Source organism: Lactuca saligna, chromosome 9 (assembly GCF_052625555.1).
Source record: "Lactuca saligna cultivar CGN05327 chromosome 9, ASM5262555v1, whole genome shotgun sequence".
NCBI lineage: Eukaryota > Viridiplantae > Streptophyta > Magnoliopsida > Asterales > Asteraceae > Lactuca > Lactuca saligna.
The window spans coordinates 63135420-63149506 of NC_136425.1; positions in this window are offsets into that span (position 1 = coordinate 63135420).

Here is a 14087-nt window from a genome sequence, read left to right on the forward strand (position 1 = left end):
TGATCTATTTCACAAGGAAAGGACTATAGATAAACATAGTGGCATTCAAGTATTAAGTTGATTGTTCGAAACATTATACAATGAATAAAGTCTAATCAATATGGTGATTTTGAAATAAGTGTTTTATTTATATTCAAAAGTTTTGAGACCATATTTGATTGTTTTATTCTTGTGTTTCACTTCGCATATTTTACTTCTCGAATAATAAGATTATTCAAACATCCACAGTCAATCATACTTTGTAAGTAAGTAATAAGGTAAGACTATCATGGATCCGACTGTAAATTGTTTAAGTGTTTAGACATAGCACAAGTTTATTGCAGTGTTCATGAGCACTTTTGAAATAAGATTTGAGTATTGGATGAAACCCACGCTCATCTAAATCATTTCATGGATTTTATCACGAGTGATTGTGAGATGATATCTTATATTCTTGAAATGGAGAGATATGAGTTGTTATTTATAAGTAGGTTGCACATTGATAATACATAAACACATCAGTAACTTGATGTTATAAAAGGTATTGTCGTGTGTGATTTGATGAGTAAATAGTACAAGCATACAAGTCGAAGTTTATCCGTTCTTTTTATCCTAAGAGAATAAAAGTGATATCTATGGCCCATCGATGATTTAGTGATGACAAATCTAAGTGTTTGGCCAATCCTAAACTAAGATTGATGTGTTCAATTATAGTCAGTCGTCCTAAATTGGAAATCAGGAAACAACACATGGACAGAGAGAATGAATATAAATCAATGTCTCATGTCCATACGATATCTTGTAGAATGGAGTAATATTTGATCACGTATCTAAAGGACGCGTTGCTAATAAGATCAGAGTTCTACAACGGCTTTTGAGAGCTACGATTGCTAATCGGATTTAGAAGTTACATTGTCATTTATAGTTATTAGACTTATCCAAGTGGGAGACTGTTGGATTAGGTGTCTAAGCTCATAACTATAATTGGTATGTACTTGACCCGATAGTAGCATGGTCCTCTTGGGTTGCCTTCACCGGAGCAATTTGATAGGATGGATATTTAAGAAAGAGGTTATTTGTGATTTATTAATATATTATATGAATAATATATTAATTGAGAAATCATATTATTTAATTGGTATTGATCAAGAATTAATTTAGTGATCAAAAGAGACTGATTAAATTTACAGGGACTGATTAGGTAAATCAATAATATTTATAGTTTGGGCTAATGATCCATGATTGATTAGGGATGGACTAAATCTATGTGAGAGTCCATGTAGAGTTAGTTCAAAGGGCGTATCATGTGGATCATTGGAATGCCAAAGGTTTTAGTGTTTTATGTATGAAACCCTAAGGATTCCACACTATAAATTAAACCCCTAGCATCCAAAATCGGCACTTGTGTTCCAAGAAGAAACCCTAGCCATTTTGGTGCCTCCTAACCTCTCTCTTATAATCCTCCATTTTCTCTTGGTGTTTGTGACTTATTAGAGGTATCACACTTGAGGTACTAAGATCTTGAAAGGCCAAGAACTACAAGCTACAACAAAGAGGTATTTAACTAACTAGTTTTTATGTTGTATATCACTAATTGCATGCTAGCTAGGGTATATGCTTTGGATAAAACGAAATTGCATGTATAACTTGAGTAAACTTAGATCCAAAGCATTAGGATTATATGTGCACCATAGGGATGTTATAGTGCTCAAAACCCATCAGACATGTTACGGTTTGTTGGGTGAGGCGGGCCAGCCTCGGGCTAAAGGCCAAGATACCCAGGGTGGTCCAGATAGACTGTAGATTTGCTAGGCGGTCCTATTAGACCGAAGGCTCAAAGAGCGTTTTGTGAAGGCTGTAGGCCCTATGTGACGATCCAGTTAGGTCAAATGCTAGTAGAGAGGTCTATATAGGCTATAGGCTAGGGCGGGGGTCCAATCAAACTGAAGGCTCATATATGCATTTTGTTATATGTTTGGTTGTGTATGGTACTTTAAGGGAACTCACTAAGCTTCGTGCTTACAGTTTTATTTTTATGGTTTTAGGTACATTAGATGATCAGGGCAAAATGAAGGCTTGATCATGTACATCCTTCACATTTTATGAGATTTGATCTTGGGATACTTTGATTTGTGATTTTGATGCTTCGGAAACTATGTTTTGTAAACATTTTTGGTTTTTGGTTGGCTTTAAAATATGAATATTTTACCTTGATAGTTTTTTTTTTTTAATTTTAAAAAACCCAAAAAGATTTTTTTGTTTATATTCTTAGTTTCCATTTTTTTCCTAGTTTCTCAAAAAAAACAAAAAAAAAAAAAAACAAAACAAAAAACAAAAAAAAACAAAAAACAAAAACAAAACAAAACAAACAAACAAACAAAATATCAATTTGTTAAAACCGTTGTTACATATGATTTAAACAAATAAAGATAAATGGAAGACTACTCTATTGCACTAACAGTTAGTACAGGTAAGCAATGTCGATTCCTCAGGGACACGTCCTAAAGTGTATGTCTATTTGTATAAGGCATGTACTAATTATTTCCAGATTTTTGAAAATTAAAACTATTAAAAATAGAAAATTATAGCATAATAAAACAATTTAAAGACTAGGAAATCTAAATAAAGAGAAAACAATTTCAGTTCCGCGGTGACTCCGATAATCATGTAATTAACTTTAAATGTGATAACTGAAGTGTGCACTTTTTTAAACTGGTATCAGAGTTCATTAACAAGCTCCAATGACCTCCATTACAAAAATCATTTAATCAAAATAAGATCTTTGAATTAAACCTGACTTTTACTAAATTAACCAAGCAAGCTCTTAATTAACAAAGAAAAGAAACATTAGACACAATGTAATTTCCTAGTAAAGTCTAATACCTCTCACAAGCTCGGAGGCGTAAAAAATTGTTTGGTTAATTCATATTAGATTTAATCCTAAACATATAAATAATAGAATACTTGTTCTTTGTGCTAATTAACCTAGACAATTACATATCCAATCAATTAGCTAACAAGAATGATTTACAAACAATTATAGTGGCTAACAAAAATTGAAATCAAAATCAAACGTTCAATTAAGCATGGAATTGATCAAACTAAATGGTAATCACAATCAAACATTGTGCCTAATGATTAATCACATGAAAATGTTGCGTCTTGCGAAATTGAAATCTAAGGTTTTTAGTCTGACTTGGCTACCAACGAAATACAAGTAGTAGAAACGGAATCTAAACGATAAATCTTACTAAACGATGTAAATAAATCAAATCATATCCTTCAGATCTGCATTTGGTACATGAAAATCGCCTCTCAGTTATGCAGATCGCCAATTACGGTTACTAGAAGGTTATATGGGCCTATTTATACGTCTAGTAGCACAAACGACATGCATGAGATCGCATGTATCAAGTTTGCGATTGCATGTATTGAAGAAACTGGTTCTCGATTAAATGAAGTACTTTGTTGTTTTGAGACATTGTGGCAAAGTTGTGATTGCATAGAGGGAAGTTGCAATCGTATAAAGACTATTTTTTGATCCAACTGAACTTTTGGCACGAAAAATCTTCGAATTCAAGTTGTGAGCCAATCATGCGATTGCATGGACAAAGTTACGATCACATAGACAAGACATGTTATCGCATGTCTTCAATTTGTTCCTTTTTTTTATCGTCATTCCTCCTTCCAGGCTGTTCTTGATCATTCCTCAGCATAATTCCTTAGTTTAGACTCGAATTGAGCTCCAAAGCGTCCAATAAGGCATCCCGAAATCACGTAATCATCCATGTGCTCCAAATTACCCTGAAAATCATAACAAATATGAGCAGTACGAGCATTCTACAAAATAATCATGAAACAAACAATACATAAGAATAATCAGGAGGCGTAAAATGTATCTAACACCTGGTATCATATAATAAGTCATGTACAAAGTTTTGGACCTTTTGGTTAACCATGATTATGTTAAAGACATACTCCACTATGGTTAAAAGGTTAGAGACAATTTTTTTTTTCTTTTATAAGACATCATGGCCGAAAATGTTAAGGCATGGGAGATTGCTTGTGAATCTTCCCCATATCGGTCACCATGCTTTGCCCCTATTTCATTTTATGCTTTACTATACTTTACAGTATAATAATAGTTTGACCTTACTTTACATGGGATATAAAAAGGGACTCTTGTGCATGAAATGGTGCTAGGCTTTTTAAATCTTCTTCTTCTCATCTTACTCCCAAAAAGTAGTACTCCAAGGAGTCTTCCCTTTTGGAGTTGGTGCTTGCTCTTGGTGCTTCACTTTGTATCTTCCTTTAGTGCTTATTTGTTAAGCACTTAAAGTATTAAAGAACAAAGTGTTACAAGAGGATACTAGCATTTTTGGGGCCTTAATATCGATGATGGCTTGTAGAGAAGATCATGTTCTTTGATCTTTACATCTTCATCAACACCCCAAAACCAAGTGGGTTCAAAGGCTTCAAATGTTATCTCTAAAACATCATATGGTTATTTTTATTTTTCATTCTAATCTCAATAAATGGATCCATGATAGATTGGTTTTCTTATGAACTAAAATAAATTTGTTATTTTTAAATTCTTATGTTGCCCATTTTTGTGAAAAACAAACTTATATTTCGTATCAAAACCAACAGACCAATCAAGCATCGGTCTACACACCCGGTTCATCAAATCCATGAACGTTTTCAATGCATTGGTGAGCCCGAGTAGCATCACCATGAACACATAATGTCCATAACTATTATTGAAAGTTGTCTTCTACACCTCCTTATCCCTGACGCTTATCTGATGATAACCTGACCTCAAATCAATCTTGGAAAACCAAGTTTCATCTTGAATCTGATCAAATACATTGTCGATCCTAGGTAGTTTTACGTTATGAGGGTCCTTAGACAATGAATGAGGAAGAACAAGCAACATACATATAATAAATCATCTGATAAAACAATCACTAGATCTATGTTCAACCTATATATACAACTCAACTAAAAAGAAGGAAAAATAAGAATACATATTTGTTGTAATCGTTGAGGCCTCCTTTATATTGATAGAATAACAAGTGTAAAGAGTCTGACGCATGACTCCTCTTTCATAGTCACACCTAAGGAGCAAATCAACAACAGATAACAACAAACTAATTAAAGAACACATTGAATGCGATGCAAAAAAAAAAAAAAAACACAACGACGCCTGATCGCGCCCATATGATGGCCACACCACGACCTAAGGGATTTGGTGGGTTTTGAGTTTTGAGAAAGGCTTCTGTCACACCCCCAAACCTGAACGGCGGAAACGTTCGGGGGCGGATGACTTCATGTGGTAGCGTAACAAGTGAATACATAGTAAAGAAAGCAGTACAACCATCATATATATATATATACATCTATATATATATATATATATATATATATATATAATTGAAAGTTTACATTTTGTCAAACGTTACATGTTCAAAATCAATTACAAATATGATGTCAAAATATGAGATTAGACTGGCGCCGCAACATCTCTTCATCAAAAGCATAATGATACCTGTAGTTACTGAATCCCTGGGACATACAAATAATTTTGAAAGAGTCGATCAGCATTTAAGCTGGTGAGTTTCATAAGTATTTAATGACAATGTTTGTATGAAACGAAATATCTTGTCCTTGTTTGTTTGTGTTTAGAAAATACTGTATTTTCTACTAGTATAAAAGTAGTCTTCCTTCCAGACCAAAGTTTGTTTCCAAAATGTTTGTAAGTGTAAAAGTAATCAATATGTTTGAAAACATCGTAAATCAATGTATTTTTAATACCTCCTGTGAACTTTATAACCATACTATTGACTCGGAATGCCTATACACAACGTTCTCCAGGCGTTGGAATGTTATGAAGTTTGTCACCCCAAACGGTGGACTGTAGCTAACAGTCAGGGCGCGGGTTGTCAAGCCCGTATAGATCTATAAACAAACACCATGCTCCCTCTCCAAGGGATTCTGGTATATAATACAGGACTTGAAATGTGTACTCAAACGTACGTGAAGTAAATGTCTCACAGCACCGTAGTATAAAAACAGATTTACGTGTTGAAATGTTCGTTTGTTATTGTACATGGAAGTGATTTCTCGAAAATTGTGTTTCTAGTATGTAAAAGTTAGCAATATCTTCATAAAACTATACATTTTATAGTTTTCTAAAAGTGTGCCTCGTTTGTTTTTAGAATATCTAGAAAAGAATCACTTGTTATGAAAGCATAGATTTTTGTAACGTCTAAGATAGACACAACATACTTTAAATCTAAGAAAATGTTTAGTTTATACATGCAAAACAACCATTTATAGTTTTTAAATATAGCATCTATTGTAATATATTTTTGTATACGGGAGTTCCCTATAAAGTTTGTAAATCACACATGATTCCACTTAATAAAAGTGTATAATAATCTTTATATATAACACCCGATAGTAGTCGTGTGTTTTACTTGTATTCCCCCCCCCCCCCCAGAAAGCATATAAAAGCGTTTAGAATATTTAAAGGGTTAATTAAGGGGTATGAACTCACTTGAATGTTTGAAGATAGCGAGATGGAAAACCGGGCAGAGTTTCGTCTCGGGAAACGGATTTTCCTCGGGATTTGACCTTCAGAACTTGCACAAAATGACCAGGGCTTCGGGGTAGTGCGGGCACGAAAAACGAGGTAAAACGCAAGAAAAGTGAGAGAGAATGAGCAAATTTTCCAGGAACCCTCGCATCCTATTTATAGGAGGCTGGAACCGCCTCCGTACGCGGGGCGTACGCGTACGTCACGCATGACCGAGTCCTCGACTGCCTCGCACTTCGGATGGGACGGGGGGTAGGCTCGCATAGGGGCGACGTGGATGATCCGAGGTCGTGGCCTCGAGTACGCTGGGCGTACTCGTGTACGCGGGGCGTACTTGCGTGACTCAGACTTCGGATAATACCGAAGTTTTCAATAAAAATTATATATAAATTAATTATCAAACTTCAAAAATTCATATCTCCTTCATACGAACTCCGTTTTTGACGTTCTTTATATCCCCGCGAAGGTGAGACTACGATCTACAACTTTCGTTTAGATTCCGTCGGCAAATTCCGAAATTATTTTTATTATTTATTTATTAAAATGACGTGATTAAGGAATTTCTTTAAAAACTCATAACTTCTTTATCTGATGTCGGTTTTTGCCAGACTTTTTACCGCTAAACAACCATTGTCGAGACCTTTGATTCTCGTTTAGGTCATTCCGGCCAAAATTCGCTCGATCTCTGATTCGAGTTTTCAGTTGACTGTTGCTAAGCCGAATTTGGAAAAATCTTAACTTCAATCTACGAAGTCGGGTTTGGGCATTCTCTTTTACGTACGCTCCCGGTTTAATGATATAAAACATAGTAGGTAGTTAAATAAAAACTTTTTGGACATTTTATTATCAACGTTTATTTTGATTGACTCAAAAATGGTTACAATACTTGACCTATTAGGCCATTACAAAGAGTTGAAATATCGGGTTGTCACATCATCCCCCCGTTAGAGGGAATTTCGACCCGAAATTTAAAGTAGTAAGGACACTAGTGAACATGAAAGAGATGAGGGTACTTTTGTTTCATCTGATCTTCGCGTTCCCATGTGAATTCAAGTCCCCGCTTGGCGTTCCAGCGAACCTTCACGATGGGTATGCGACTTTGATTTGTTTGTTTGACCTCTCGGTCCATGATTTCTACTGGTTCTTCCACAAAGTTGAGACTCTCGTTGATCTCGATTTCGTCGAGTGGAATAACAAGAGTCTCATCGGACAGACACTTTTTCAAGTTTGAGACGTGGAAGGTTGGATGTATGTTACTAAGTTCACGCGGTAGGTTAAGCTTGTAAGCCACAGGGCCGATTCTGGCAAGAATCTCGAAAGGCCCTATGTATCTTGGATTTAGTTTCCCCCGCTTTCCAAAGCGTATTAAACCCTTCCACGGTGAGACCTTTAATAAAATGTGGTTTCCTACCTGGAATTCCAAAGGTTTCCTCCTTTGGTCAGCGTAGCTTTTCTGTCGGTCTCTAGAGGCTTTCAATCGTTCACGAATCTGAATGATCTTCTCTGTTGTTTCTCGTATGATTTCCGGACCGGTGAGAGTGCTTTCAGGAACTCTTCCTTTAGCTAACTGGGTATTGCCAACTTCAGTCCAGCATAGAGGGGATCTGCACTTTCGACCATAGAGGGCTTCGAACGGAGCAGACTTTATGCTTGTATGATAACTATTGTAGTATGAAAATTCGACAAGGGGTAAATGGATATCACATGCCTTTCCAAAGTCAATCACACAGGCTCTCAGCATATCTTCTAAAGTCTGTATCGTTCTCTCACTCTGCCCGTCTGTTTGTGGGTGGTAGGTTGTACTCATGTCTAGCTTAGTCCCCAGGGAACCTTGTAGTGGCTGCCAGAATCTTGAAGTGAATCTATTATCTCGGTCGGAGATAATGGATATTGGAACACCATGCAGTCGTACTACTTCCCTTAAGTTAGTTCTTGTAAGCTTTTCCATTTTGTCAGTCTCCTTGATGGGTAGGAAATGCGCGGATTTGGTCAACCTGTCGACGATGACCCATATGGTATCGAGTCCACCCGTCGTCTTGGGCAACTTGGTTATGAAATCCATAGTAATCCGTTCCCATTTCCATTATGGTATTTCCGGTTGTTGTAGTAATCCTGAAGGTTTCTGATACTCGACCTTAACCTTAGCGCAAGTAAGGCATTTACTTACGAAGGTAGCAATTTCTGTTTTCATGTTAGGCCACCAGTACAAGTTCTTAAGATCCAGATACATCTTATCTAAACTCGGGTGAACGGAATACCTCGTGTTGTGTGCTTCAGTCATTACTACGTCTCTGAACCCGCCATGTTTCGGCATCCAGATTCGGTTCATAAGATAATATGCTCTGTCACCCTTGACTTCTAGATTCTTTTCCATTCCCCATAGGGTTCACCCGCCACATTTTCAGGTCGCAAAGCTTCTATTTGTGCCTCTTTAATTTGTGTGGATAAGTGGGAATGGATAGTCATAGTCAGAGATCTGACCCTCCGACCAGTGTATTCCTTTCGACTGAGGGGGTCAACTACCACGTTGGCCTTGCCAGGATGATAACGAATTTTGCATTCGTAATCATTTAGTAACTCAACCCATCGTCGTTGCCGCATAATGAGTTCCTTCTGATCAAAAATGTGCTGAAGGCTCTTGTGATCGGTGAAAATAGTGCTCTTTGTTCGGTATAAATAGTGTCTCCAGATCTTCAGAGCAAATACTACTGCTCCTAACTCGAGATCGTGTGTCGTATAGTTTACTTCGTGGGTCTTAAGCTGTCGGGAGGCATAAGCAATAACTTTCCCTCTCTGCATAAGAACACAACCAAGTTCTTGATCTGACGCATCGTAATACACTATGAAGTCTTCTATCCCTTCGGGGAGGGATAGTATCGGTGCAGTGCACAAGGCCTGTTTCAGTGTTTGGAACGCCTTCTCTTGTTTTGCTTCCCAGTCAAAGGCCACGCCTTTCTGGGTTAATGTAGTAAGAGGTTTCGCAATGCTAAAGAAGTTCTTTATAAATCTGCGATGGTAGCCAGCGAGACCTAGAAATTGACGAATTTATGTAGGTGTCTTTGGTGCCGACCAGTTCTCGATGGCCTTGATTTTGGAGGGGTCCACGTGTATCCCTTTCTCGCTAACCACGTGGCCCAAAAATTCGACTCTTCGAATCCAAAATTCGCATTTAGAGAACTTCGCATAGAGTTTCTCCGATCGCAGTGTTTCTAGGAATTTTCGTAGGTGTTGACTATGCTCTTCCTTACTTCGGGAGTAGATAAGTATATCATCGATAAAGACAATGATGAACTGATCTAAGTAGGGACGGCATACCCTATTCATTAGGTCCATAAATATTGCTGGTGCGTTGGTTAATCCAAATGGCATTACGACAAATTCGTAGTGCCCATAACGAGTTCGGAAAGCTATCTTGGTAATATCCCCCTCAAGTACCCATAATTGGTGATATCCGGATCGTAGATCTATCTTCGAGAAGTAGTTTGCTCCTTGAAGTTGATAAAGCAAATCGTCAATGCGGGGTAGAGGATAATGGTTCTTGACAGTAAGTTTGTTCAGCTCTCTGTATTCGATGCACATACAGAACGATCCGTCCTTCTTCTTTACGAACAAGACCGGTGCTCCCCAAGGTGAGAAACTTGGTCTTATGAATCCTTTTTGCAGGAGTTCATTAAGTTGACTGGAAAGTTCTTGCATCTCTACTGGTGCCAGACGATAAGGAGATTTCACTACTGGGGTAGCCCCTGGAACTAAGTCGATTCTGAATTCGACTTGGCGTTGTGGTGGTAATCCTGGTAGTTCTTCTGGAAAGATATCGGGAAAATCGCGTACTTCTGGAATGTTCTTGATGTCCTTCAGTTCCTGGCTTGTATCGACGATGTGCGCTAGGAATGCTCGACAATCCTTCCGTAAACACTTTCGAGCCTGTATGCACGAAATGATACGAAGGTTTGTACTTGATTTGTCGCCGTAAATCACTAATGTTTCATTGTTAGGAAGATTAAGGCGAACTGCTTTTTCAAAACACATAATGTCGGCGCGAAGAAGACTTAACCAATCCATACCAACTATGACGTCAAAACTTTTAATAGGAACCGACATGAGATTGATTGGGAAAGAATGACCGTCTAAAGTTAACGCACAGTCCTTGTATGTGTAGTTAGTGTTTTCGGTTTTTCCGTTGGCCATCTCTACAGTGAATGCTTTTTCTAGTTTGCTAGGTTTAGGTTTAAGTAAGTGAATAAAGTTTTGACTCACGAAGCTTCTCTCCGCTCCACTATCGAATAATATGCATGCATATGAATTATCGAGGAGGAACGTACCAGCAACTACAGTTGGGTCTGCTATAGCTTCGTCGTGGCCTATAGTCAAAACTCGTCCTACGCCGCCGGTGCCTGCTGCCTTAGGGCAGTTCCTCCTGTAGTGGCCCACCTCGCCACAACCGTAGCAAGTCTGGCCTATACCTGCACTGGGGACTTGAGTGATCGGCCTTGCGGGCTCCTTGCAGAAACGGGCTGTGTATCCCTTTCTGTTGCAGTTGGCGCACTGCATTTCCCGACAAGGTCCATGGTGGTGGTAAGTGCATTTGGTGCACTTTGGATGGTTACCTTCATAAGGTTTTATTGGGTAGGTATTTGTAGGAGTTGTAGTAGGTACCGTGGGAGCATTCACCGAAACCAGCTGCTTCTTTGCGGATTTTTGTTAAGACCCACACTTCCCTCTATTCCATACTCTCTTCCTGTTGTTGTTGTTGTTGTTGTTTCCTCTCTGTGGTTCTGGTGCAGAAACAGTTGAGTTCCGATGACCTCCGTAGTCAATCAGAGATTGTGCCAGTTCCTTAGCACTTTCAAAGGTGTCAGGTTTGGAGGCTAACACGCTTGACCGTAATTGGGTCGTCAGTCCCCATATGTACCTCTCTATTTTCTTGTTCTCAGGAGCAATCATATATGGGCAAAGGATTGACAGCTCGCAGAATCTGTTGGTATATGTTGCGATGTCGGTACCAACCATTCCGAGAGTCCAAAGTTCATGTTCGAACCTTTGAATCTCTCCCCTTGGGCAGTATTCTCTCATCATCATGGCTTTGAGGCTCTCCCAGCTAATGGAGTTTGCCACAATTAGAGTAAGTACTTTAACGTGGCCGTTCCACCAAGTCAAAGCTCTATCAATGAGTGTGAAGGTTGCAAATTTGACCTTGCTGTGCTCGGGGAAGGAGCAGATTTCAAAGACTGCTTCTGTCCTTTCAATCCACTGTCTTAGAGCCATCACACCACCAGTTCCATAAAACATACGGGGTTTGGCATTAGTAAAGTCCTTATAAGTGCATTTTCGGGGTTGCCCATGACTCTCGCCATGGTTGGAAAGGTGTGTGCCAGTTCTCGAGTCATTAGTACTCGAGTTATTTAGTTGTGACATGGCAGCTGCTACCGCTGCGGTGACTGCTGCTTGGAACATGAAAGCATCAAATTGAGGAGGTGAAGGTGAAGGTGGTGGTATCGGTGTTTCATTGATAGGGTTACGCCTTGTATTCCTGCGTGGCGGCATCTTTAACTATACGTTTAAAAGATGATGATATGCATAAGAATAAGTGACAAATGAATGTGTCTCATAAACCAAATCGTCATGGTTCAACAACAGATGATAGCATAAAAATGAAAGTTATTTGTAAGACTGAAAGTATGAAACAAGTATTTGGTTTCTCGATGACTTTTCAAGGTTTGAACAAAATACTCAACGTAGTTATAATAGTGTCACTTATATTAATATAAAAGTTGATACAACGATCATGAAAATTTGACCCTTATAAGGGTCTCCGATTACAAAGTTCGAGAAATTTAAAGACTTTTAGCTGAGGTCCTATGTTATAACAAAATTTGAGGATTTTCACAAGTACTACTTGCGACGGGTGTTGCACTTGGAGCTCGATTCTGCATCTGATTGCTTCGACTCCATAAGACGCCTATCAAGTGCGGCTTGTTATTCCCTCAATTATGCGAAGGCTGCATTCGCTTGTGCTTGGAATGCCTCGGCGCGGATGTGGCTGTCGTTCTGCAGCATCTCTAGGCGGTTGATATCGGCCGTGTGGATTTGTACTTCCACGTTTACCTCTCGGATTTGGTTTGCTTGAACCCCCGATTGGTAGGACTGATTGGCGAGTTTGACCACCATAACCGGGAGTGCCCGATCGGCTGAACCTCCACCTCGGACATCGTAGAAATCTCGGCACATGTCGTAGGGAGAGCGTATACTTTAGTGTTAGCTCCAGTGGACAAGGTGACTTCCCCAGACGGGAGTCGGTCCTTGAAAGTTCCTCCTAATGGGTGGAGGGTTGACTATTTCCGGTTCTGAGTCTGTCCCGGAGTCGTCAGCCATTTGACTATACGAGAATAGGGTTATAAGATTTGAATAAAACTTGAGACATGTAATACTAATTAATCTAGCATATTCACCAAATATTCCTATAGTATTTAAATTCTTGTGTTCGATCTTTGTGATGTTTTTGGTAAGTTTTGACTCGTTGCTCACTACGAGCGTTCCTCGATATACATTGGTCCGATTTCGGGCAAATATAGTTGATCACGCTATATTTGTCCCAAATCTGATTACATATATTGAGTCTTAATCGTAGTGTCCAACTTGTCTAAATACTTGTTGTATAGTTAATAAACATGAAAGTAATGTGTTGTATGCATGTATTTGTACTTGAATGAACTAACATTTTTAATTTACACGAAACGCGGCTTAGGCGTAAATAAAATCGTTTTGTCAGATAGTATTAGTCCCTTAAGCATTTATAGTTTGTATATCTTATGTGGTTCGATATACTTAGTTCACTATAAACATTGCTCTGATACCAATCTGTCACACCCCAAACCTGAACGGCGGAAACGTTCGAGGGCGGATGACTTCATGTGGTACCGTAACAAGTGAATACATAGTAAAGAAAGCAATACAACCATCATATATATATATATATATATATATATATATATATATATATATATATATATAATTGAAAGTTTACATTTTGTCAAACGTTACATGTTCAAAATCAATTACAAATATGATGTCAAAATATGAGATTAGACTGGCGCCGCAGCATCTCTTCATCAAAAGCATAATGATACCTGTAGTTACTGAATCCCTGGGACATACAAGTAATTTTGAAAGGGTAGATCAACATTTAAGCTGGTGAGTTTCATAAGTATTTAATGACAATGTTTGTATGAAACGAAATATCTTGTCCTTGTTTGTTTGTGTTTAGAAAATCCTGTATTTTCTACTAGTATAAAAGTAGTCTTCCTTCCAGACCAAAGTTTGTTTCCAAAATGTTTGTAAGTGTAAAAGTAATCAATATGTTTGAAAATCTCGTAAATCAATGTATTTTTAATACCTCATGTGAACTTTATAACCATACTATTGACTCGGAATGCCTATACACAACGTTCTCCAGGCGTTGGAATGTTATGAAGTTTGTCACCCCAAACGGTGGACTGTAGCTAACAGTCAG